Below are 26,057 nucleotides of genomic sequence, written 5' to 3'. Positions count from 1 at the left end.
AGCAAGGATGGGACAGGAATTCAGGCCAGGGGGTGCTGTGCTAGTTTATTTACCCCTTTTGCTGGATCTGACTGACAGAATGAGAACAGCACGGACTGGATTTACTGTTTACTTCTTTTATGGCTTGCCCTCTGGTCTTCCTGATGAATTAGGGAGCTATTCAGTATGCTGACTTGTTTAATCTACTTGTAAAAGAATGTTCTTTAGGAGGGGATGTGCTTCACCGAGATCTTAACACACCTGAAGCCCGAGGCCCCAGGACCACCAACCTTGGGTTTGTGATGTGCTTTGTCTTTTTCTCCATCACTAGAGCATTATCTTTTGTCTCTCAACCCCTCTGGGAATGAGAAAGAGGCTCATTCTAAATTCCTTCTGCTGCTCACCACCCAAAAGCCTTTTGTATGTTTGTAAATCATGAACTCTGGCAAGGCAGGGTCTGAGTTGGCAGGATGAGGTAAGAATTGTTCAGCACTTTGAGCAAAACCACTCAGCTCCAAGCTCCTGTCTGCCTGCCCCACCATCATCATGCCGATAGCACCATATATGCTCGCATTCCAGAGCCTTCTGGATAAGCCTCATTACACAAAATATTGTCACGAATATTTACATATAATCATTACCCAGAATTTGCAAAGTGCCAGCAGTGAGATTTTTAACATGCACGGCAACTTCATGCTGTAGTTATTTAAAGGCCATTTTACAGAACCAGGTTTCAAAGGAGGAGGTAACTTGCCTAGAGTTACCTAGTTAGTATTACGGAACCAGAGAGGAGATAGCCAGGTTAGGGAGATGATGGGAAGCCATGTCTCAGCCCAGTTTTCATGTAGATATTTGAAGAAAAGTGCAGACTGAAATACGATGTCTGCATTTTGTGGCTTTGTGGGAAGTAGATAGGTTTTCCTCCAGACTCTTTCCACTTATGAATCAAAGATTATTCTTGAAATTTTGGAAGCATATGGAAGTGGAAGAAGTATGTTGAGGAATGACACAAAGATGTGGAGAGAAGGACAGAGAGTCAAGAGTGGGACAAAGGGAAATGAAGAGTGTGTGTGTGCAAGACTGTGAATAGCTGCCTCCCACCAGCCTCTGGTTGGTTAACAACCTCCTTGAGGCCAGTGCCTGGGTTGGAATCTCTCAGTTACTTTTCTTTGGACACAGTGGCCTCAAAAGAACCTAGTAGAGTAATTTTAAAAGATCTTTATTAACTACATTAATGCCAAGAAAAAAGGTCCTTCCTGGCTCTCCCTTCAGGCTACAGATGAAAGAACTAAGATGCAGAGAAGTTAAATGATTTGCCCAAGGTCACCAATTCACCAACGACAGAGCCAAGATGAGAGCCCAGGTCTTCTTTCCTCAAACGGTGCATCTTGCCTCCATCTCTGGGGCTGATGTGCACCAGGTTGGAATGTGATTGGGTGGCACAGCCATGGCATCCTCTTTGGAAGGGAAAAGTGAGTTTACAGTGAAAATCACTCAGTCATTTCTAATTCTTTGTGACCCCATGGACTGTACAGTCCATGGGATTCTCCAGGCCAAAATACTGGAGTGGGTAGCCTTTTCCTTCTCCAGGGGATCTTCCCAACCCAGCAATTGAACCCAGGTCTCCCACAGGTGGATTCTTTACCAAATGAGCCACAAGGGAAGCCCTTTGGAAGGAAAAGTGTTTGGAAAAGGCAGCTGTTGGAAAGCAGCTTCTCTGACAGCTGTTTCAATGGTGGAAGCAGCAGCCTTGATTGGGGTCCTTGAAAGGAAAGAGCTGGGTGTTTGCGCTGATGGTGAAGAGGTAAACCTTTCAGTACAGGACTACCTAGATGGGGAGATAAGAGGGACACAGTCTGACAACCAGCTAGATATCAAAACTGTCTGTTAATAGGGGCTGGTATCATGCAGCATAAATAGCTGATTACATGAGGCGAAAGTCTTAGGCCCAGAACCCAGAATGGTCTTATCCAGTATCCTTAAAGACTCTGTCCATTGTTCCATTCGGTTCAGTTCAGTTGGTCAGTCGTTTCCAAATCTTTGCGACCCCAAGGACCGCAGCATGCCAGGCTTCCCTGTCCATCATCAACTCCCAGAGCTAGATCAAACTCACGTCCATTGTGTCAGTGATGCCATCCAATCATCTCATCCTCTGTCACCCCCTCTCCTCCCACCTTCAATCTTTCCCAGCATGAGGGTCTTTTCCAATGAGTCAGCTCTTCACATCAGGTGGCCAAAGTATTAGAGCTTCAGCTTCAGCATCAATCCTTCCAATGGATATTCAGGACTGATTTCCTTTAGGATTGACTGGTTTGATCTCCTTGCTGTCCAAGGGACAAGAGTGCAAGAGTGCAAGAGTCTTCTCCAACACCCCAGTTCAAAAGCATCAATTCTTGGGCACTCAGCTTTCTTTACAGGTGTCACTATGTGCATTTAATAATGCCATTGTCATGCTTACTGTGTAACTACTGTATATCTAATAGATACACTTGTTTAAGTTTTATTCTACACTTTTTGATATCTCTTCTCTCATTTATTGGTTTCTGCTGATGTCCAAGTAGATGAGAACAGTCGGGTTAGCTACATTAAAATATGGTCTGGAGAATTCTTCACATTTAGTTTGTTCATTTATTTATTCACTCATCAAATATGTATTTAGCCCACCATGCCTAAAGAATCCATAAACAAGAATATAAGCAAATGTAGTGGGAATAATACTCCCAATATTTAGTCTGTATATTTTGATGCCCCTTTAAATCTAAACTTGATGCAGCCTCAAGACTGATTCATGAGGCATATTGCCCCAAGGAAGGAAAGATTGGACGCTGTCTGGAACCAAGGGACCAGGGACCATGTTGATGGCAGAAGGTCAGACTCCAGCTCCTCAATCTCATGTGTTCATTGCCCAGATACCATCTTGTATTAAAATTCTCCCCAAGTAGTTAGGCATAAAGCTTTTAGAGATCATCTATGTCAATCTATTCCTTTTCCCAGTGAAAAAGCTGACTTAAAAAAGTGAGTGACATACTCAAAGAAGTTAGTGGTGCAGCCCAAAACTTGACCTGATTGCTCTTTTTGGAATCGAGTAATTCTGAACATTATATCACTGTATCTTCTTTGTTATTAGGGGAAATATTCAGGTTTTCTCCTATATTCATGTTTTACTTTTAATTCATTTTTATGGCCAAGGAAATAGTTTGCCTTGACAAAAGTCATCTTTCATCATTTCTGGGAGAGTCTCTCTTAAGAACAAAGGTGGGGATTGTGAGCATGGCTGTGAATGCTCCTTGACTGTTTTGTGAGCTTGGCTGTGAATGGTCCTTGAGTCTGTTCTGCTCCTTGACAGGAGGTGCTCAATTTGAAGTGGTCAAGATCAACATGTGCCTTGAATGGTGATCATTCTGGCTTTGGTTCTAATCTTTATAATGATTCAACACTGTCATTGAGGTGTCAAGCCATGAAAGAAAACACTCTTTCCTTGTGACTTGATGAGTATTTGGGACAACTGGTAACCCTCTAATTGGATCAATGTGTGAAACTTGAGCCCCAGAAGACTTTTCATGTTTTCTCTGTGTTGTTGCAGCTGTTGTTGGCTTGACCCATCGACTCAGTCATTGTTTGGTGTCTATATCTGCAGACTGGACAGTTTCCCTCTGCTAGATTGTTTGACTTGTGGGGACTAACGCTTCTTTATTGGTTTACTTGAGGATAAACAGATCCCCACCTAGAACTTGGATTACTGTGAAAGCAAATGAGAGTCTGCATGGTATGGAAGGGAGAGAGGGCAGTGGTTGGAAGGTAGATCATGCTGAGCTGGAGTCTGGGTCTCTCCTACAGGTCACTTCACTTTAATTCATTCCTCTTTGTTCCCTTTTCTGCATGATGTCAGAGATAGTATGCCCTGGGAGTCTGGGTGAGCTACCAACAAGATGAGACGTGGATTTTTTTTTTCTCTCTGTATCTGGACATTATCTATGACATAGAGATTTTTTTCTTTCTTGCAATGCTCATATTAATTTCCTATGAGTATTGTTAAGAGGAGGTAGTCATCTATGGATGTGAGAGTTGGACTATAAAGAAAGCTGAGTGCTGAAGAATTGATACTTTTGAACTGTGGTATTGGAGAAGATTCTTGAGAGTCCCTTGGACAGCAAGGAGTTACAACCAGTCCATCCTAAAGGAGATCAGTCCTGGGTGTTCACTTGAAGGACTGATGTTGAGGCTGTAACTCCAATAATTTGGCCACCTGATGCGAAGAACTGACTCATTTGAAAAGATCCTGATGCTGTGAAAGATTAAAGGTGGGAGGAGAAGGGGAGGACAGAGGATGAGATGGTTGGATGGCATCACTGACTCAATGGAGATGAGTTTGGGTAAACTCTGGGAGGTGGTGATGGACAGGGAGGACTTGTGGGCTGCAGTCCATGGGGTGCAAAGAGTCTCACACGACTGAGCAACTGAACTGAACTCAACCGATGAATAACACTAAATACATAAGAATGGTTAAAAATGAACTTACAAAACAGAAAGAGATTCAGAGACTTAGAGAATAACCTTAGGGTCACCAGGGGAAAGGATGGCAGGACTGGATAGTTAGGGAGTTTGGGATGGACATGTACACTCTGCTATATTTAAAATGGATAACCAACAAGGACTTCCCATTTACTGCAGGGAACTCTGCTTGATGTTATGGGACAGCCTGAATGGAAGTGGAGTTTGGGGGAGAATATATACATGTATGTGTATGGCCAAGTCCCTTTGCTGTGCACCTGAAACTATCACAATATTGTTAATCAGCTGTACCCCAATACAAATTTTTCTCAAGTGCTTAAGATGGCAAATTTTATATTAGGTACATTTCACTGCAATTTTTTAAAAAGTTAAGGGGAGCAGTCAATACTGGGCTGGAATGTAACCACACCCAGGTCAGTGCTAAAAAGCAGAGTGGACCTCAGCTGGATGAGTCAGATAAAAATGACCAACTCTGAGTTTCGATCTCTGCCCAAGACACGCAAATATATGATGTCCCTGACACACTCCTAAAATATCCTTTTCAGTGCATGGTCAAAAATGCTTTCTTTTTATAGATGAACCTACATAGCTCTACCATGACAACTCAAAGAATAACAGCTGACTTTGGGATACTCATAGATAATTTTCCCCAACGGTGAGGGGACAAGAGGATATGCACCTCAAGCAATTAGTCCACTTGATTAGGATTCATTAAGCCCTTCTGGAAAGAGAGCAAGTGAAAGCGAGTACAATGGTTTTCAGTAAAGGCAAACCTGGTTATACAAATGTTGGTTGTCTCACTCTTTTGTGACCCCATGGACTGTAGCCTGCAGACTCCTCTGTCCATGGGATTTCCCAGGCAAAATTACTGGAGTGGGTTGCCATTTCCTTCTCTAGGGGATCTTCCTGACCCAGAGATCAAACCTACATCTCCCTCATTGGCAGGTAAATTCTTTACCACTGAGCCACCTGGGAAGCCCCGAGAATGTTGGTACCATGCACTCAGTACCTACTCTATAGAGTGAAGTGTCCTTATTGCTCTTCACCTACTCCTCCTGGCAGGTACTGGAAGGTTTGCATGCAGGGCCCCCTTGCGCTTCTGTGGAGCCACATGGCTGGGTTCAGCTAGTGAGCGCTGAGCGGCAACGTTTGTCATTCCCAAACAGAAGCATTTCATTGCTGGTGCAAGATTCTCGAGAGAGGGCTGGTGACCAGCGATGCTTGAGATGGTGGCTTTTCTATCAGAGTGAGGAGTCAGGGGGAGACATACTACACTAGACATAAATATTTGTAGGGATAAACCACCGAGACTGTGGGTAATTTGTCACTGCAGTTTATTTAACCTAGCCTATATTTTGCGACAGAACCAAAAAAAAAACAACTGAGATACTGAACTGAGTACCATAACATATATACAATGTCAATCTGCCCTCCCCCAATGTGGGAAACCTGTAGTCAACAGGGAGGGGGACCTATAAGGTGCATCCAACTCTTTGTGCTTGTACATTTTCAAAATGGAGCTAATTCAAGCATTTTCCTTTTTAAAAATTTTTATTTGGTGAAAAAATTTATGGTCGCTGTTAAAAATGTGAAAAGGAAATTATGAAGGAGAAATTAAGATGACTTTGTATTGTGACACCTAACGATATGAAGATTTTAATATTGGCAAATGTTTTCTTTGAAAAGTTTCTCCAATTGCATTACCATTGCTGGAATATGGATGCTCACTTCACTGCGTCAAAGCCAGCATCAATTATTAAAATTGAAAAAAGTGCCAGTTTTATTGATGAGAACTGGTGGGCAAAATATTGTTTTAAATAATATTTTGTTAATATAATTGTTGAAAAATCATATATGTTTTTAGTTGTGAATTTTTGTTTACAGTTTTGACTACTTTTAAAATTTGTTCATGTGTTCTTTTTGATTTTTGAGGCCACTTTGTATGTTTGGTACTTTAAGCATATGTTTGCCTCACACTTCTTATTTTTATTTATTTATACATTTGACTGTTCCAGATCTTAGTTGTGGCACTTGGGATCATCCACCTCTGTTGAGGCGTTTGAACTCTTGGTTGCAGCATGTGGAATCTAGTTCCCTGACCAGGGATCAAACACTGGGAGCCTGGAGTCTTAGCCACTGGACCACCAATGTAGTCCCTGACTCGTACTTTTTTTAATTGTATGATTCCACTCCTTTTGTTACAGGATATGATTAGTATATAATACATTGCACATATTTAAAGTGTACATTCTTGATAAACTTTGACATATATATATATTATATATATTATATATATTATAATATATATATATACACACACACATAGTCATTAAATCATCACCACAATCAAGATAATGAACCAATACATCATTCCTAGAAGTTTCCTTGTGTCCCTTGTAATCCCTCTCCTAGCATTTTAAATTTGAGCAATTCTACTGAGTATCTAATAGTATCTAACTGTGGTTTAATTGGCTTTTTCCAAATAACTAATGATACTGGACATATTTTCATATCACATTGCCATTCTTATATCTTCTTTAGTGAAGTGTCTGTGAAAATCATTTGTCCATTTTTTAATTTATCTTATTATTGAACTTTGAACATCAATATATAAATAATTTAGATAAAATCCCTGTGTCATATATATGTCTGCAAATATTTTCTCCCAGTCTGTGGCTTGCCTTTTATTTTGTAACTTGTCTTTCAGGAGTGTAAGTTTTAAATTTTGATGAAGTCAAATTTATTGATTTCTTTTTTTTCTAGTGTATGTTTTTTGTGTCCTATTTTAGAAATATTTTCCAAATCTCGGGCTACAGTCCATAGTGTTGCAAAAAGTTGGACACAGCTGAGCAAACACACACACACACTCACACACACACACACACACACACACACACACACACACGGCTCTCCAATATTTCCAGCACCATTTGTTGAAAAGATTTCCTTTCCCCTCTGAATTTGCATTAGTGTCCTAGGGCTAACATAACAAATTACAGTCTGGGTGACTTAAAACCCAGAAACTAATTTTTTTCTAGTTCTAGAAGATAGAAGGTCAAAATAAGGGGTGACTCCTTCTTTTTCTCTTCCTAGCTTCTCATGGTTGCTGGCACTCCTTAACACTCCTTGGCTTATGGCCACTCCAGTGTCTGCTTCTGGCTCCACATGACAGTCTTGCCTCTGTGTGTGTTTTCTCTTCTTATAAGGATACCAGTCATCCTGGTTATAAGGGCCACCATGCTCCTTATGAACAAGTCTAAACCAGTTACATCTGCAAAGACCCTATACCCAATTAAGTTCACATTCTGAGACTCTGGGTGGACATGCATTTAACCCAGTATAAATTACCTGGGCACTTTTGCTGGAAATCAATTAACCATGTATGTGACTTATACTCTTTGATTTAGTTCATTGCTTTTATGCTTCAGAGGTCATTTATCATCCTGAGATCAAATATTAACCTCTGTTTTATTCCAACTTATTAAATGCTTTGGCTTTTAAAAATTGGGGTATATTTTGGAGTACTTTATATAGTTACACTGTAAGGTTATTTTTTTTCTCCAAAACAATTTATTTTTTTCCTACCTAGTGCCTAGTATTTATTTTAGGTTTTAATTTCTGAAGATATACACATGATAATTTATATAAATATCTGTATATGATTACATATACCTTTTTAAATTTTATTTTTTGTTTATTTTTGGCTGTGCTGGGTCTTTCTTGCTGCATGGTCTTTCTCTAGTTGCAGTAAGCAGGGGCTACTCTCTAGATGTGGTGAGAGGGCTTCTCTTGTTGTGGCATACGGTCTCTAGAGGGCACAGGTTTCAGTAGTTGAACTGTAAAGGTTTAGCTGCCCTTTATGGCATGTGAGATCTTCCCAGACCAGGGATGGAATACGTGTCCCCTCCATTGATAGGGAAATTCTTAACCACTGGACCACTCCAGAAGTCCCTACATATACTTTTTTTTTTTTAAACAGAGTCATTATCTATTTCAGGGGTAATTCACCTCTTGCCCTTTCTGTTTCTTCCTTTAAGTTCTTATTAGCATATACAGTAAGACCAATTAATGACCATTTTGTTCTAATACTGTTTTTGAGATTTTTACCAGTATTGCATTCTAATAATCATTGTAACTTTATAATTGACTTTAACAATTATCAGGGGAAAATCTCCTATAACTTTCACACTTTCATTTTTTTCTTGCTTATTTGTCAAAATGAACTTTAAAATAATTTAGTCAAAATTGTTCAAGTCCACTATAATTTCTACATTGCACCAACGCACAATTTTGTAGAGGACTGCCATTTTTTTCAATTTTAGTTACACCACAGAGAAATCTATTTAGCCTTCTTTTAATGTAAGTTTTTTAATATCTTTTATTAAAGCTTTACAGTTTTCATTGTATGGGTTTCTATTAAGCATTTCTTATTAGCATCATTCCTAAATACTTCTACTTACTGATTTCCATTATAAACAGAATCTTTCTTTTCTCTATTACATTTTTTAACCAGTTTCTGATAGTGTGTAGGAACCTGAATGTTTTTAGTATATTTATATTTTATCTGGTGACTTACTTAAACTATCTGTATCAATTCAATGACTTTCAAAATTGCTCTTATCTCCTTTTGACATCAAGCTTTAAACTTTATTTATTTATTTAGGGTCCCTTTCATGATTGTTTTCTCGTGTCTGGACTAATTACCTTTTCAGATCTGCAATTTGAGGCATGTTTGCTCATAACTAGATTCCCAGTGTTCAGCAAGTGCTATTCCTCTAGTCTGATTTTCTCATGCCTTTGCTTCTTTGTTCTCTGAAATTCTAAGCATCATGATGCATTAAAATGTACAATTTCCAGTGAGTAGTAACACCAGTGCTCTTCTTGGGTCCCCATCTACATTTCCTCTTGGAGATCATGCTTTGGCACAATGTCCCCTACCATTTCCTGTCTGGTGTCATACCCTGCTTCTTTTCCTGAGAATTGCTCTGTCCAGTTGAGTGGAGGAGATCTGGAGTGGGTAGTACTGTGCTGCAATTCTTTGCCAAACTGCCGTTGAAATATTAGGATAGTTTTCTTAAATCTTAGAAGAGATGCTCACTATTTATCTTGAATATTTCATGCTGTCATGTTCTGCAGAAATGATTAATGATGATGCCAACACAGTTACTTAGTCTCCAGTGGAATCACCCTTGACCAGAGCATAGATGAAGATAACAAAAAATTCTTAACATGAGCAAAGTCTCCGTTCCAACAAGAGAACATATACCCATGTCTTTTAGAGATGAATGTATATATATTCTTGGTCCTTAAATGTTGTTAAAGTAATCTATTTGATTCAGAGCTATTCAGATTTATCTTTGGCTTTATTACAAATTATAGAGAGCAAAAGATAATAATCTGTTGAAAAAAGCAAGAATTCATGAGTCTACACTGATGTGAATGAATGAATGGCAAAGAAAGGAAAGCTCTTCCTTAAAGTAGAATGTCAACTAATGCATGCAAAATAAATTATGGAATTAAAAACACACTGTTTGCCAACCAGCATAGTGATAATTGGCTTAGCATAGTTGATCAAAATTTGAGGAATAAAAGGATGTTTACATGGTCTCCAAATATATTCTCCACAAGCTACTTTTTGTTACAAAGGGAAAAACAGTAACATTACAGTACAGATCATGACAGACATCTCCTGAACCAATGATCAAAGGTAATGTTGCCAAAAATGGCACAAATGGACAGCAAGTGCCACCTGATACCATGCTGTGAGAACTCAGCATCACTTGTGGAGTATTCCTGCCAAAAGGCATAACTGAGCTCTAATTATGAGGAAACATTGGACAAACCCAAAGTGAAGGATACTCTCCAAAATAACTAGCCTAAATTCTTCTTAAATATCAATATCATAAAATACAGACAAATAAAAGAGTCAAGAATTGTGGATTAGACATGATGTGTCATCTGAATGCAGCACATGATACTGAATTCTTTTGCTATAAAGGAAATTATTGGGACAAATGACAAAAAATATCTCAGTAAGATTTGTAGATTAGATGATAATAATTGTTCAGTGTTGGTTTCTCAATTTTGATGATTTCCTGTGGTTATGTGACAAAATAGTTTGGTTTTCAGAAAGACATAGTAGAGTATTTAGGGACGCATTTTTCTTTTAAATCTGAAAAAAAATATGAAAGAGAAAAAAAAGGCCAAAACAGATGGAATAAAATGTTAACTTTTGAGAACTCTAGAAGAGTGTCTGGTCATATGTAAATCTGAAGTCTTATCAAAATGAAATATAAGCAAATACAAGTCTTAAAAGTAAAAGTATGATAGTGAGATCTCATTTTGAACCATGTTTTGATTGTCATACTAATAAGCACTTGCACAGCACTTGCTCTTTGGTCCTGTATTTTATATATATATATACACACTCATTTAGTCTTTATTCTGTGAGCTAAGTGGTATTGTTTTCCCCATTTTAAGACCCAGATTGAGGGACAGTAAGGTTAAATAATTTGCCTGTATTTATATGCTAGTAAAAGGAGGACATGAGACATGAACTCCTAGGAATCTGGATCCAGAATCCTTGTAAGGGCTGAGTAAATCACAATAGACTTTTTATTTCAAAACTCATTCATAATACCTGGCACTACTTTTCGGAAGTTTCTGTTTAGAGTCTGTATTAATTGTCTGCTTCTGTTTAACATGTTACCCCAAAACTTATTGACTTGAAATAGCAGACATTTAATACTCACAGTTTCTGTTGGTCAGGAATCTGGGTGCAGCTCAGGTGGGTGTCTCTGTTTCAAGATTTCTCAAAAGGTTGTAGTTGTAGTTGAAGCTGTTGGCTGGGGCTGTGCTCTCATCTGAAGGCTTGCCTGGGAGATATTTGCATCCAAGCCCACTCCCTTGGTTGTCAGGAGCTCTGGGTTCTGTACCACATGGCTCTCCCACAAAGCTGCCTTGTGATGTGGCAGCTGGACTCCTCCAGTTCAAGCAAAGAGAAAGACCAACAGAGAGAGAGAAAGAATGCCTAAGACAGAAGCCACAGTCTTCTTATAATTGGGCCTCAGAAGTGACATCCTGTGCTGTATTCTACTTATGAGAAACAACAAGATCATCTCACCTGGGAAGAGAATGGAATTTCACATTTCACTAGGGAATAAATACCAGGAGGTGGGGATCATTGGTGGCTGTCTTAGAGGCCACTTGCCACAGAGTTTATGTATTAGTTGTGTACATGTGTTCATATTTATTCTTGTTGGGTATAATGATCGCTCTCTGTTAAATTTTTGTTTTATTTATTTATGGCTGTGCTAGGTCTTTGTTGTTGTGCAGAGGCTTTCTCTAGTTGTGGCGAGCAGGGGCTACTCTCTAGTTGCAGCGCGCGGGCTTCTCATTGAAGGGGCTTCTCTTGTTGTGGAGCACGGTCTCCGGGGTGCAAGGGCTTCAGTAGTGGTGGGTGCAGGGCCTAGATTGCATGACCTTCAGTAGTTGTGGCACAGAGGCTTAGTGGAATGCGGCCTGTGGATTCCAAGCCGTGTGGAATCTTTCAGGACCAGGGATTGAACCTGTGTCCCCTGCATTGGCAAGTGGATTCTTAACCACTGGGCCACCAGGGAAGTCCAGTGATCTCTTGAAAGAGGCCAGTTTTTGAATGCAGCTAGAAACGTGGCAGAAGAATGGAATGGCAACTATCTAAGAGACAGGTTGTCCTGGCAAAGAGTACAATTGGCCTCCTATTCCCTTTTCCCATCTAGTACCATTAGCCCTCTAGGTACTGGAAATCCCTCCCAGTTACCACCAAGTAACCAGCTGTGACTTTGGGGCCTCTCCCTGAGACTGCCCATTTCCTTACTCTTCACTGGGTCCATGTCTTCATCCACCTGGCTGAACTGGATTAGCGGACTCCCTGAGGGTAGGTAATGTGTCATTTTTGCCAAAACAGTTACTTCCCACCTAGCACAAACACTGGGCCAGGAACTGGGTTAAAAGAGCATTGGCTTCTTCCCTAGGAGAGTTTGATTGATTTTTGGCCATAGCAGAGGGTCTGACATATGCCAAGTGCTTTGCACACTTGGTTGGTTCTATAAGACAGGCTATTATACCTGTGCAGTTGTAATGGGGAGACCAAACCGATTTTGAACTTGATAACTTCTCAGGATTACAGCCTTAATCTTTTCTCCTTAATTGGAAAATCCTTTTGCAGGGCAACACCTCTGTGAAAGTAGTCCAGGAAACAGTTTATAAAACAAGACATCATTTCCACCCAGTTCTGTCTCCTGCCATTCCATGTGGCCTGCTTCCTCTTTCTTGACCCCCTGAAATTCTCACTGTTGGAGTTATGCTTTTGGAATAGGCATGACTTTTTTTTGAAGAGAGAAAAAGAAAAATATAAATGGGAAAATACCACCTCATTTAATTCCATAACCCAGAGATTAACTAAGTTAACTTGTTATGATTTTTCCTCATATTTTTTGATGTATGCATACTTTTATTTTTTTAAAATTATAAAGTTAGGGAATTCCATGGTGGTCCAGTGGTTAGGTGGAGAAGGCAATTGCACCCCACTCCAGTACTCTTGCCTGGAAAATCCCATGGACGGAGGAGCCTGGTAGGCTATAGTCCATGGGGTTGCTAAGAGTCGGACACGACTGAGAGACTTCACTTTCAATTTTCCCTTTCATGCACTGGAGAAGGAAATGGCAACCCACTCCAGTATTCTTGCCTGGAGAATCCTAGGGACGGCGGAGCCTGGTGAGCTGCCGCCTATAGGGTCGCACAGAGTCGGACACGACTGAAGCGACTTAGCAGCAGCCAGTGGTTAGGACTCCACAATGTCACTGTTGTGGGCTTGAGTTCAATCCCTGGATCAGGAAACTAAGATCCCCGAAGCTGCAAGGTCAAAATAATAATAATAAAGCTAGAATCACATTGCACAACCTCTCATTTTTTCCACTTAACACTTCATAAATGTTAAATATGGCTGCTTACCATTCCATTGTGAGCAGATAGGTAGTTTAGCACATATCTCATTGTGGATTCTTAGTTTGTTTCCAAGGTTTTGTCCTTAAAAATAATGCTATCATAAATATCCTTGAGCTAAATAATCATGTGAATTTCTGATGGGCTCCCTCTGATAAATTCCTGTATGTGAAATTACTGAGTCAGAGGAAAGAATGATGGTTGCCATGGATTCTGAGACCAGCAGGAAGCCATGGAAAGGGAATTGGCTGAAGAAAGTGGACACGAGGTCAGGGGCCACCTGAGGGGAGTCCAGGTAGTGGTGTTAGTGGTTCAGCATGTGGCCCCCTGGCCTGCAGTCAAACACTAGCTCTTTGATCTTACCAAAGTTACTTCAACTTCTGGACCTCAGTTTCATTATCTGTAAAATGGGATGAATGCTCTCAAGTGAATCAGAATAGAGGTCCAAAGGCTTTTACCAAAAGCATCCCTTATTAAAGAAGCCATGTCTAAAAACTGGAATCCTTACAAAGTGTCTGAAAATTTGAGATCCTTATTGCCAAATTCAGACTTAAATTGAAGAAAGTGGGGAAAACCACTAAACCATTCAGATATGACCTAAATCAAATCCCTTATGATTAAAAAGTGGAAGTGACAAATAGATTTAAGGGACTAGATCTGATAGACAGAGTACCTGATGAACTTTGGACAGAGGTTCGTGGCATTGTACAGGAGACAGGGATCAAGACCATCCCCAGGAAAAAGAAATGCAAAAAGTAAAATGGCTGTCTGAGGAGGACTTACAAATAGTTGTGGATAGAAGAGAAGTGAAAAGCAAAGGTGAAAAGGAAAGATATTCCCATCTGAATGCAGAGTTCCAAAGAATAGCAAGGAGAGATAAGAAAGCCTTCCTCAGCGATCAACGCAAAGAAATAGAGGAAAACAATAGAATGGGAAAGACTAGAGATCTCTTCAAGAAAATTAGAGATACCAAGGGAACATTTCATTCAAAGATGGGCTCAAAAAAGGACAGAAATGGTATGGACCTAACAGAAGCAGAAGATATTAAGAAGAGGTGGCAAGAATACACAGAAGAACTATACAAAAAAGATCTTCACAACCCAGATAATCACAACGGTGTGATCACTCACCTAGAGCCAGACATCCTGGAATGTGAAGTCAAGTGAGCCTTAGGAAGCATCACTGCAAACAAAGCTAGTGGAGGTGATGGAATTCCAGTTGCGCTATTTCAAATCCTGAAAGATGATGCTGTGAAAGTGCTGCACTCAATATGCCAGCAAACCTGGAAAACTCAGCAGTGGCCACAGGACTGGAAAAGTTCAATTTTCATTCCAGTCCCAAAGAAAGGCAATACCAAAGAATGTTCAAACTACCACACAACTGCACTCATCTCATACGCTAATAATGTAATGCTCAAAATTCTCCAAGCCAGGCTTCAGCAATACGTAAACCATGAACTTCCAGATGTTCAAGCTGGTTTTAGAAAAGGCAGAGGAACCAGAGATCAAATTGCCAACATCCACTGGATCATTGAAAAAGCAAGAGAGTTCCAAAAAAACATCTATTTCTGCTTTATTGACTATGAGAAAACCTTTGACCGTATGGATCACAATAAACTGTGGAAAATTCTGAAAGAGATGGGAATACCAGACCACCTGCCCTGCCTCTTGAAAAACCTGTATGCAGGTCAGGAAGCAACAGTTAGAACTGGACATGAAACAACAGATTGGTTCCAAACAGGAAAAGCAGTACGTCAAGGCTGTATATTGTCACCCTGCTTATTTAACTTATATGCAGAGTATGTCATGAGAAACGCTGGGCTGGATGAAGCACAAGCTGGAATCAAGATTGCCGGGAGAAATATCAGTAACCTCAGATATGCAGATGACACCATCCTTATGGCAGAAAGTGAAGAAGAACTAAAGAGACTCTTGATGAAAGTGAAAGAGGAGAGTGAAAATGTTGGCTTAAAACTCAAGATTCAGAAAACTAAGATCATGGCATCCGGTCCCATCACTTCATGGCAAATGATGGGGAAATAGTGAGAGACTTTATTTTGGGGGGCTACAAAATCACTGCAGATGGTGATTGCAGCCATGAAATTAAAAGATGCTTACTCCTTGGAAGGAATGTTATGACCAACCAATGTTATGACTGACAGCATATTAAAAAGCAGAGCCATTAATTTGCCAACAAAGGTCCGTCTAGTCAAGGCTATGGTTTTTCCAGTAGTCATGTATGGATATGAGAGTTGGACTATAAAGAAAGCTGAGCACCAAAGAATTGATGCTTTTGAACTGTGGTATTGGAGAAGCCTCTCGAGAGTCCCTTGGACTGCAAGGAGATCCAACCAGTCCATCCTAAAGGAGATCAGTCCTGGGTGTTCATTGGAAGGACTGATGTTGAAGCTGTAACTCCAATACTTTGGCCACCTGATGCAAAGACCTGACTCATTGGAAAAGACCCTGATGCTGGGAAAGATTGAGGGCAGGAGGGGAAGGGGACGACAGAGGATGAGATGGTTGGATGGCATCACTGACTTAATGGACTTGAGTTTGGGTGGGCTCCGGGAGTTGGTGTTGGACAGGGAGCCCTAGCGTGCTGCAGCTCATGGGATCACAAAGAGTCAGACACAACTGAGCGACTGAACTGAACTAAAAATGATGGCATTGATAAAAGAATCCTTCTGCCAGTGCAGGAGATGCAAGAGATATGGCTTTGATCCCTAGTTGGAAAGATACCCTGGAGGAGGAAATGGCAACCCACTCCAGTATCCTTGCCTGGAAAATTCTCTGGACATAGGAGCCTGGTGAGCTGCAGTCCACGGGGTTACAAAGAGTTGGACACAATTGATCACAACACACAGAATAAAACATTGTTTAAAGAAAACACATTGGCATGAAATGACTTGCATCCCTGAAATGTAAGAATCCCAGTCATTCTAGCGTTTGTTTGGGATGGTTACAGGGGTTTCTTGACAGAATACAGAATAAGTTAACAGAAAGAAGGCAAATGAATTGAACACAGATTTAGCAATTATTTCCGAGAATCTGACCTCATGAATTGAGAATACTGGATACCATTGTAAACAGAGCTTCTGAATATTTCCTTCCAAGGCAATAATTGGTTACATTGTGCTGCTCATATATACACACCTATAGTTTGAATACATAAAACAGCTGTCCTAATGTTATATTAATGGGTATTCATGGCTTGGGATAAACTTTCTAGTGACAGAGTGCTATATCTCAAACAACTCAGATGGAAATGAAGATGACATGTTTTCCAAAAAAATGAATTGAATGACTCAAAAATTGGCTCTAGAGATAATGAACATTCAATGAATAAAATTATGTAATGATATGTCAGACTGGAAAGAGGCAATATTTCTCCGTTAATGTATAATTTAAATAGTTTGTGGTTTTAAATATGTATGTACAACCAAATTAATATTAATAAATTAGACTTTGTAAGTCATATTTACTTTGGCTACAGCCCTAAGAGTTTATATAAGTGACTGGATAAAAACTGGCATTGGGAAGATCGTCTCATTAAGATGGGTCTACTTATATTTGGGTATAGATGTATTAGTTATCTAACTCCTGGTGTTGTGTGAGAATAAAGATGAGATGTTTACTGATGCTCAGGCCTCTGCCTGGCACATAGCAAGTGCTCCAGTCTGCTGGCTTGTATCATGCGGGTGTCAGATGGCAGACACCAACTCTGAATGAGTACCTGTTGGGAAGCTAGGAGTGGGGGAGGCAAAGGCTTTAGGACATAGAAACATAAGGCACACTTACTTATTCTATCATGTGGCATAGGATAGGATTTGACCATCTACAGTGGCTTGCTTCCAAAAGCAATTTTTTTTTAACTCTTAGAAATAATGTTTTGTGTGAGGCCCCAGTAGAGCTTTCTGGCTCTTGTACAGTGTGTGGAAGGACTTTACAAATTACCCGCCCCCCCCCACAAGCTTCTCCATGTCCTCACAACACATGGAAGCATGGAGTGGAGCTGAGCTTTAGTTCATGGTTGAGACTTCACTGTGTGAGTCCTATGCCCCCTGTGGCATCCACTCCATCTCCTCGTCATCTGCACCCCCTCAGTGGGGCTCATTCCCCATTTGTCATTTGAAAGGAAGAGAATAGATGTGTCTTTCATACCAGCTTCCTCTGCCAGATTGTGACATATGGATCCTTGGGCTGCGGTTTAGAACACTGGCTAGAGAGAGAGACAGGCAGAGAGAGAGTGAGACAAAGATAGAGGGTGAAACAGAGATAGAGAGATAGAGAGGGATACAGAGAGAGAGGAAGAGAAACAGAGATACAGAAGGTTATAGAGATAGAGAGAGACACAAAGACAGAGAGAGAGGTAGAGAGAGACAGAGAAGCAGAGAGAGGCAGAGCGGGCTGTCAGTGTGGTAAGCTAGCTAGTTTAGCAGAAGAAGAGAGTGGCAAGAAATTTAATGTGATCTTATTCCTCCCAACAGGGGCTCTGAGCTGCGTTTTCCTTTGTCGGGTTTTGGGGACTGTGTAATGTCTTTATCCCAGGGCCTGAGGCCCGAACCCAGGTCTTCAGGAACAAGTGCTCAGCAGTCGGGCCATTGGAAAGATAAATAACTGTCTTTCTGAGCCTCTCTCTGGCCACCTAGGTAGCATACTCAGTTTCCACCAGGATGAAAGCAGGATTCCCCCAAAATGCCATCTGGTCTCCTCCTGGCCTCTTGGGGTCCCTAGGCCCCCTGTGTGGCCAGCAGTGTGTACATATGGATACCAGAGGAGACCTGCTGTTTCTATCCCACCCCACCTCGTGTTGGTTTACATACTGAAGAAGCTGCTCACATAGCCAAGTGGAGAACTGCCAGCATCCTTTGATTATTTGGAAAAGTCTCCTTTGAAGAAAAATGGTCCAGGGCTTCATATACGTGTAAAGGCTGCTGGGTCTCTGCAGCTGAGCCTGTGGCTGGTATTTGTGGCCCCCTCCTTTTCCACATCCCTAACTGCATGCTCTCAGACCCCTCTGCTACTGGACATACCAGCTTTCCCCTCCTACATGTCTTAAATCCCTCTGTGTCTCCACATATTCTCCCTTCTCTGTTTTCCTTTAGGAGGGTATTTACCTCCCTCTCTACCTTGTTGGCACCATACCTTCCTTTGGGAATGGTGCTACACATTTCTGCCTAGGGGACTTGGTGTTTTGTCAAAATAACTTAATTTCTTACAGCCCATTCTATCTGTGTGTGTGTGTGTGTGTGTGTGTGCTTTCTTAGTTTTTTCTGAACCAGGACTCCTTAGGCCTGTGTATTTGAAAAAGTACTTCCGTGATATGAGTAACATTAGATCTTGTGTTTGGTTGTGATATAAAATTTCTTCTTGATAAACTGACATAGCCTCCATTTCTCTGTAATACTCTTAAGTCAAAGACCTAGATCTTTATTTAAACCTGAGAAAACTTTGGTGGTTCAACAAGAAACCAAGCATCGACCAACAGTTTGTCTGGAAGGTTCCTACTGAGTCTAGGACATAGATTTGTCCTTGGTGGGGGGCAGGGTAGAGAGTTGATCTGGGGGAGCCCCTTGCAGGGGTAGGTCAGCAGCCCACGAAGCCTCCCTTTGGGTCACTTCCAGGATGATTACAGCCCAGGCCTGTGAGAGAGTGGGTACTTTGTGGCCAATGTGCTGCTATGTTCTCATGGCAAAGCCAGCTTTAAGTTTCTAGCATCAGTAGCTAATGAGTGTTTTCAGAGTTGCTCTGGTCACTGGCAACCAGGAGAGGCTAGAGCTACTGAACCAAGAACCACAGACTCAGAGGCTTACATAACAGGAGTTTTGCAGTTCTGGAAGCTGAAAGTCCAAGACAGAGGTGTCAGCAGTGTTGGTTTCTTCTGAGGCCTCTCTCTTTGGCTTGTAGATAGCCACCTTCTCCTAGTGTCTTCACATTGTCTTCCCCTCCATGCATGTCTGTGTCCAAATTTCCTCTTCATGTAAGGACACCAGTAACATAGGATTACTGCCCACCCTGAGGGCCTTATTTAACTTAATTTAATTACCTCTGTAAAGACCCAATGTCCAAAAGAGAGTCACATTCTAAGATACTGGAGATTATGGTTTCAACATAAGAATTTAAGGGGAATGCCGTTCAGCCGTAACAGGACTCAAGCACCTACTAGAAAGCACTTTGCTCTCTTCTAATGCCATAAATACTGTATATGTTCCTCTTCAGCTTACCCTCTGGGTGATTTATAAGTAGGAATTCACTTTCTCCACACTTCAATCCCTTGGGTAGGTATTAATTTCTTCACCATTTCATGAGGAAACAGTAAAGGGAGGATAACCTGCTGATACTTCATAGCTGGTCACTGGCCCATGGACTAGAGGCCAGACTCCAGCCCTACACTCTCTTCTCTGTGCAGATCCACCCCCATTTTTCATCCCTCCTCCCCCCACCACAGCACCAGCACTGCTCATCCTGATCTGAGAGCCTAAGAAAGACTCGAGACTTAATTTGGTCCTTGGGACCCAAGGTAAACTGTGCTGTGCAGTGTCTGTGAGCAAATGTGTCAGAAGAATGAACATTAGGGTTTTATCTCTCGTTTTATAGTTGGGGTCATAGAATGTTGAGCCTTTTGTGGAAGATTCTACATTCAAGGGATCCAACAGCACTGGAGGGCTCTGCTTTCCAAAGAAGGCTCTTCTTCCAGAAAGGTGGTGCTTATTTACACATGAATCAAGTGGGGCAGATAAATCATCATTTTATCTCAAGTACAAACAACATAACCCTGTAGAGATGACAGTGATTCATAATGGTCAGTGGTGATGGTTTAGTTGCTAAGTCGTGTCCCGACTCTTGCAATCCCATGGACTGTAGCCTGACAGGCTCCTCTGTCCATGGGATTCTCCAGGCAAGAATACTGGAGTGGGTTGCCGTTTCCTTCTCCAGGGGATCTGCCCAACCCAGGAATCAAACCCAGTTCTGCATTGCAGGCAGATGATTTACCAACTGAGCTATCATAATTGTTCTTAATGGTCAAAACAGACATGAATGTTAAAGGGAACTTTATATTACAGTGGAAAATGAACAGGTCTTAGAGTTTTAGCTGTTAGTACTACCTTAGTGGGTGTCATGTTTTGTCCCCAACTGCTTCATCTGAAAATGGATACATAATATCTCATTGCAGAGTTGCTGATGGTTTACAGATTATAGGCAGACCTTGTTTTATTGTACTTTACTGTGCTAAACAAATACTGTTTTGTTTTTGTGGGGTTTTTTTGCCTTTTTTTTTTTTTAACAGATTGAAGCTTTGTGACAACCTCTTGTTGAGTAAGTCTATCAGTGCCATTTTTCCAACAGCATCTGCTTGCTCCATGTCTCTGTGTTACATTTATGGTGATTTTCACAATATTTCAAACATTTTCATTCTGATTATATTTGTCATGGTGATCAGTGATCACTGACCTTTGATGTTACTACTACAACTTTCTGAAGGCTCAGATGATGGTTAGCATTTTTTAAAAAATATATATGTCCTCCGCTTGAGCCTCCCTCCCACCCCACCCCTGTCCCACCCCTCTAGGTTGTCACAGAGCACCGAGCTGAGGTCCCTCTGCTGTACAACAGCTTCTCACTAGCTATCTATTTTATACATAGTAGTGTATATATGTCAATGCTAGCATTTTTTAACTACAAAGTGTTTTTCAGTTAAGGGATGTGCTTTTTTAACATTAAAAAAGCGCTCTTAGTAGACTACACTCTAGTTAAACAAAGCTTTCTAATTGCTAGGAAAATAAAACTATGTGATGTACTTTATTGTGATATTCACCTTATTGAGGTGACCTGAAAGGAAAACTGCAGTATCTCTGAGGTCTATTTGTATACACGTTAGGGTACCCAGTTCAGTATCTCAGTTGTTTGTTTTTGGTTCTGTCACAAAATATAGGCTAGGCTAAATAAACTGCAGTGACAAATTACCCACAGTCTTAGTGGTTTATCCCTACAAATATTTATGTCTAGTGTAGTATGTCTCCCCCTGACTCCTCACTCTGATAGAAAAGCCACCATCTCAAGCATCGCTGGTCACCAGCCCTCTCTCGAGAATCTTGCACCAGCAATGAAATGCTTCTGTTTGGGAATGACAAATGTTGCCACTCAGCGCTCACTAGCTGAACCCAGCCATGTGGCTCCACAGAAGCGCAAGGGGGCCCTGCATGCAAACCTTCCAGTACCTGCCAGGAGGAGTAGGTGAAGAGCAATAAGGACACTTCACTCTATAGAGTAGGTACTGAGTGCATGGTACCAACATTCTCGGGGCTTCCCAGGTGGCTCAGTGGTAAAGAATTTACCTGCCAATGAGGGAGATGTAGGTTTGATCTCTGGGTCAGGAAGATCCCCTAGAGAAGGAAATGGCAACCCACTCCAGTAATTTTGCCTGGGAAATCCCATGGACAGAGGAGTCTGCAGGCTACAGTCCATGGGGTCACAAAAGAGTGAGACAACCAACATTCGTATAACCAGGTTTGCCTTTACTGAAAGCCATTGTACTCACTTTCACTTGCTCTCTTTCCAGAAGGGCTTAATGAATCCTAATCAAGTGGACTAATTGCTTGAGGTGCATATCCTCTTGTCCCCTCACCGTTGGGGAAAATTATCTATGAGTATCCCCAAGTCAGCTGTTATTCTTTGAGTTGTCATGGTAGAACTATGTAGGTTCATCTATAAAAAGAAAGCATTTTTGACCATGCACTGAAAAGGATATTTTAGGAGTGTGTCAGGGACATCATATATTTGCGTGTCTTGGGCAGAGATCGAAACTCAGAGTTGGTCATTTTTATCTGACTCATCCAGCTGAGGTCCACTCTGCTTTTTAGCACTGACCTGGGTGTGGTTACATTCCAGCCCAGTATTGACTGCTTCCCTTAACTTTTTAAAAAATTGCAGTGAAATGTACCTAATATAAAATTTGCCATCTTAAGCACTTAAGAAAAATTTGTATTGGGGTACAGCTGATTAACAATATTGTGATAGTTTCAGGTGCACAGCAAAGGGACTCGGCCATACACATACATGTATATATTCTCCCCCAAACTCCACTTCCATTCAGGCTGTCCCATAAAATCAAGCAGAGTTCCCTGCACTAAACAGGAGGTCTTTGTTGGTTATCCATTTTAAATATAGCAGAGTGTACATGTCCATCCCAAACTCCCTAACTATCCAGTCCTTCCATCCTTTCCCCTGGTGACCATAAGGTCATTCTCTAAGTCTGTGAATCTCTTTCTGTTTTGTAAGTAAGTTCATTTTTAACCATTCTTAAGTATTTAGTGTTATTCATCAGTTTAGTTCGGTTGCTCAGTCATGTGAGACTCTTTGCACCCCACGGACTGAAGCCCACCAGGCTTCCCTGTCCATCACCAACTCCCAGAGTTTACCCAAACTCATCTCCATTGAGTCAGTGATGCCATCCAACCATCTCATCCTCTGTCATCCCTTTCTCCTCCCGCCTTCAATCTGTCACAGCATCAGGATCTTTTCTAATGATTCAGTTCTTTGCATCAGGTTGCCAAAGTTTTGGAGTTTCAGCTTCAACATCAATCCTTCCAATGAACACTCAGGACCGATCTCCTTTAGGATGGACTGGTTGGACCTCCTTGCAGTCCAAGGGACTCTCAAGAGTCTTCTCCAACACCACAGTTCAAAAGCATCAATTTTTCAGCACTCAGCTTTCTTTATAGTCCAACTCTCACAAACATACATGAATACTGGAAAAACCATAACCTTGACTAGACGGACCTTTGTTGGCAAACTAATGTGTCTGCTTTTTAATATGCTGTCTACGTTGGTCATAGGTTTTCTTCCAAGAAGCAAGTGTCTTTTAATTTCATGGCTACAGTCACCATCTGCAGTGATTTTGGAGCCCCCCAAAATAAAGTCTGCCACTGTTTCCACCTTTCCCCATCTATTTGCCATGAAGTGATGGGACCAGATGCCATGATCTTAGTTTTCTGAATGTTGAGCTTTAAGCCAACTTTTTCACTCTCTTCTTTTACTTTCATCAAGAGACTCTTTAGTTCTTCTTTGCCTTCTGCCATAAGGGTGGTATCATCTGCAGTCTGAGGTTATTGATTTTCTCCTGGCAGCCTTGACTCGAGCTTGTGCTTCATGCAGCCCAGCGTTTCTCATGATGTACTGTGCATATAAGTTAAATAAGCAGGGTGACAATATACAGCCTTGACGTACTCCTTTTCCTATTTGGAACCAGTCTGTTGTTCCTTGTTCAGTTCTAACTGTTGCTTCCTGACCTGCATACAGATTTCTCAAGAGGCAGGTCAGGTAGTATGGTATTCTCATCTCTTTCAGAATTTTTCAGTTTGTTGTGATCCACACAGTCAAAGGCTTTGGCATAGTCAATAAAGCAGAAATAGATGTTTTTCTGGAACTCTCTTGCTTTTTTGATGATCCAGTGGATGTTGGCAATTTGATCTCTGGTTTCTCTGCCTTTTCTAAATCCAGCTTGAACATCTGGAAGTTCACGGTTCATGTATTGTTGAAGCATAGCTTGGAGAATTTTAAGCATTACTTTACTAGTGTGTGAGATGAGTGCAATTGTGTGGTAGTTTGAGCATTCTTTGATATTGCCTTTCTTTGGGACTGGAATGAAAACTGAACTTTTCCAGTCCTGTGGCCACTGCTGAGTTTTCCAAATTTGCTGGCATATGGAATGCAGCTCTTTAAAAGCATCATCTTTGAGGATTTGAAATAGCTCAACTGGAATTCCTCACCTCCACTAGCTTTGTTCATAGTGATGCTTCCTAAGGCCCACTTGACTTCACACTCCAGGATGTCTGACTCTAGGTGAGTGATCACACCATCATGATTATCTGGGTCATGAAGATCTTTTTTGTATAGTTCTTCTGTGTATTCTTGCCAGCTCTTCTTAATATCTTCTGCTTCTGTCAGGTCCATACCATTTCTGTCCTTTATTGAGCCCATATTTGCATGAAAAGTTCCCTTGTCATCTCTAATTTTCTTGAAGAGATCTCTAGTCTTTCCCATTCTGTTGTTTTCCTACATTTCTTTGCATTGATCACTGAGGAAGACTTTCTTATCTCTCCTTGCTATTATTTGGAACTCTGCATTCAAATGGGTATATTTTTCCTTTTCTCCTTTGCTTTTCGCTTCTCTTCTTTTCACAGCTATTTGTAAGGCCTCCTGAAACAGTCATTTTGCTGTTTTACATTTCTTTTTCTTTGATATGGTCTTGATCCCTGCCTCCTGTACAATGTCATGAACCTCCATCCATAGTTCATCAGGCACTCTGTCTATCAGATCTAATCCCTTGAATCTATTTCTCACTTCCACTTTATAATCATAAGCGATTTTATTAAGGTCATACCTGAATGATCTAGTGATTTTCCCTACTTTCTTCAATTTAAGTCTGAATTTGGCAATAAGGAGTTCATGATCTGAACCACAGTCAGCTCCCGGTCTTGTTTTTGCTGTCTGTGTAGAGCTTCTCCATCTTTGGCTGCAAAGAATATAATCAATCTGATTTTGGTATGGAGCATCTGGTAATGTCCATGTTTAGAGTCTTCTCTTGTGTTGTTGGAAGAGGTTGTTTGCTACGACCACTGCGTTCTCTTGGCAAAACTCTATGAGCCTCTGCCCTGCTTCATTCTGTACTCCAAGGCCAAATTTGCCTGTTACTACAGGTGTTTCTTAACTTCCTGCTTTTGCATTCCAGTCCCCTATAATGAAAAGGACATCTTTTGGGGGTGTTAGTTCTAGGAGGTCTTGTAGGTCTTCATAGAACCGTTCAACTTCAGCTTCTTCAGTGTTACTGGTCGGGGCATAGACTTGGATTACTGTGATATTGAATGGCTTGCTTTGGAAATGAATAGAGATCATTCTGTCGTTTTTGAGATTGTACCCAAGTACTGCATTTCAGACCATTTTGTTGACTCTGATGGCTACTCTATTTCTTCTAAGTGTTATTCATAGATTTACATAATTTTGTAACCATGATCACCATCTGGTGCCAGAACTTTTTATCTTCCCAGACTGAAACTCCACAGCCACTAAATGTAACTCTCCATTCCCCCTGCCCCATCTCCTGGCTACATCGTTCTACCTTCCTTCTCTACCAATTTGACTACTCTCACTACTTCACATAAGTGGAATCACACGGTATCTGTCCTTTTGTGACTGCTTATTTCACTTAATCACAGTGTCTTAGAGGTTTATCCATATTATACTGTGTCTAAATTTCCTTCCTTTTAAAGGCTGAATAATATTCCCTTATATGTATAGACATTTGGTTTATCCATTCATGTCTGCAGACACTTGGGTTGCTTTCACTTTTTGACTGTTGTGAATAATGCTGCTCTGAATATGTGTGTGAAAATACCTGTTTGAGCCCCTGCTTTCAGTTTTTTGGGGGGAGATCTATACCCAGAAGTGGAAGTACTAGATTTATGGTAATTATATTTTTAATTTTTTGAGGCACTGCCATATCATTTTCTATATTTTTTACAGCACTTACCGTTCCCTCCATCAGGGTGTACTTTTTACACCCTGGCTGACCTCCCCATGGAG

General features: G+C 41.0%; 1 protein-coding gene across 2 annotated transcripts in view; it reads left to right on the top strand.

Moving 5' to 3' along the window:
- FRMD4A (FERM domain containing 4A) overlaps positions 1 to 26,057 on the top strand; it is an 845,860-nt gene that overhangs the window by 223,702 nt on the left and 596,101 nt on the right. The gene's annotated exons all lie outside the window — the stretch shown is intronic.

Source organism: Giraffa tippelskirchi, chromosome 13 (assembly GCF_054371585.1).
Source record: "Giraffa tippelskirchi isolate mGirTip1 chromosome 13, T2T-mGirTip1v1.2.pri, whole genome shotgun sequence".
Classification (NCBI taxonomy): domain Eukaryota; kingdom Metazoa; phylum Chordata; class Mammalia; order Artiodactyla; family Giraffidae; genus Giraffa; species Giraffa tippelskirchi.
Note: the sequence above shows the minus strand (reverse complement) of the source record. Positions and strands in the feature narration are given on the sequence as shown.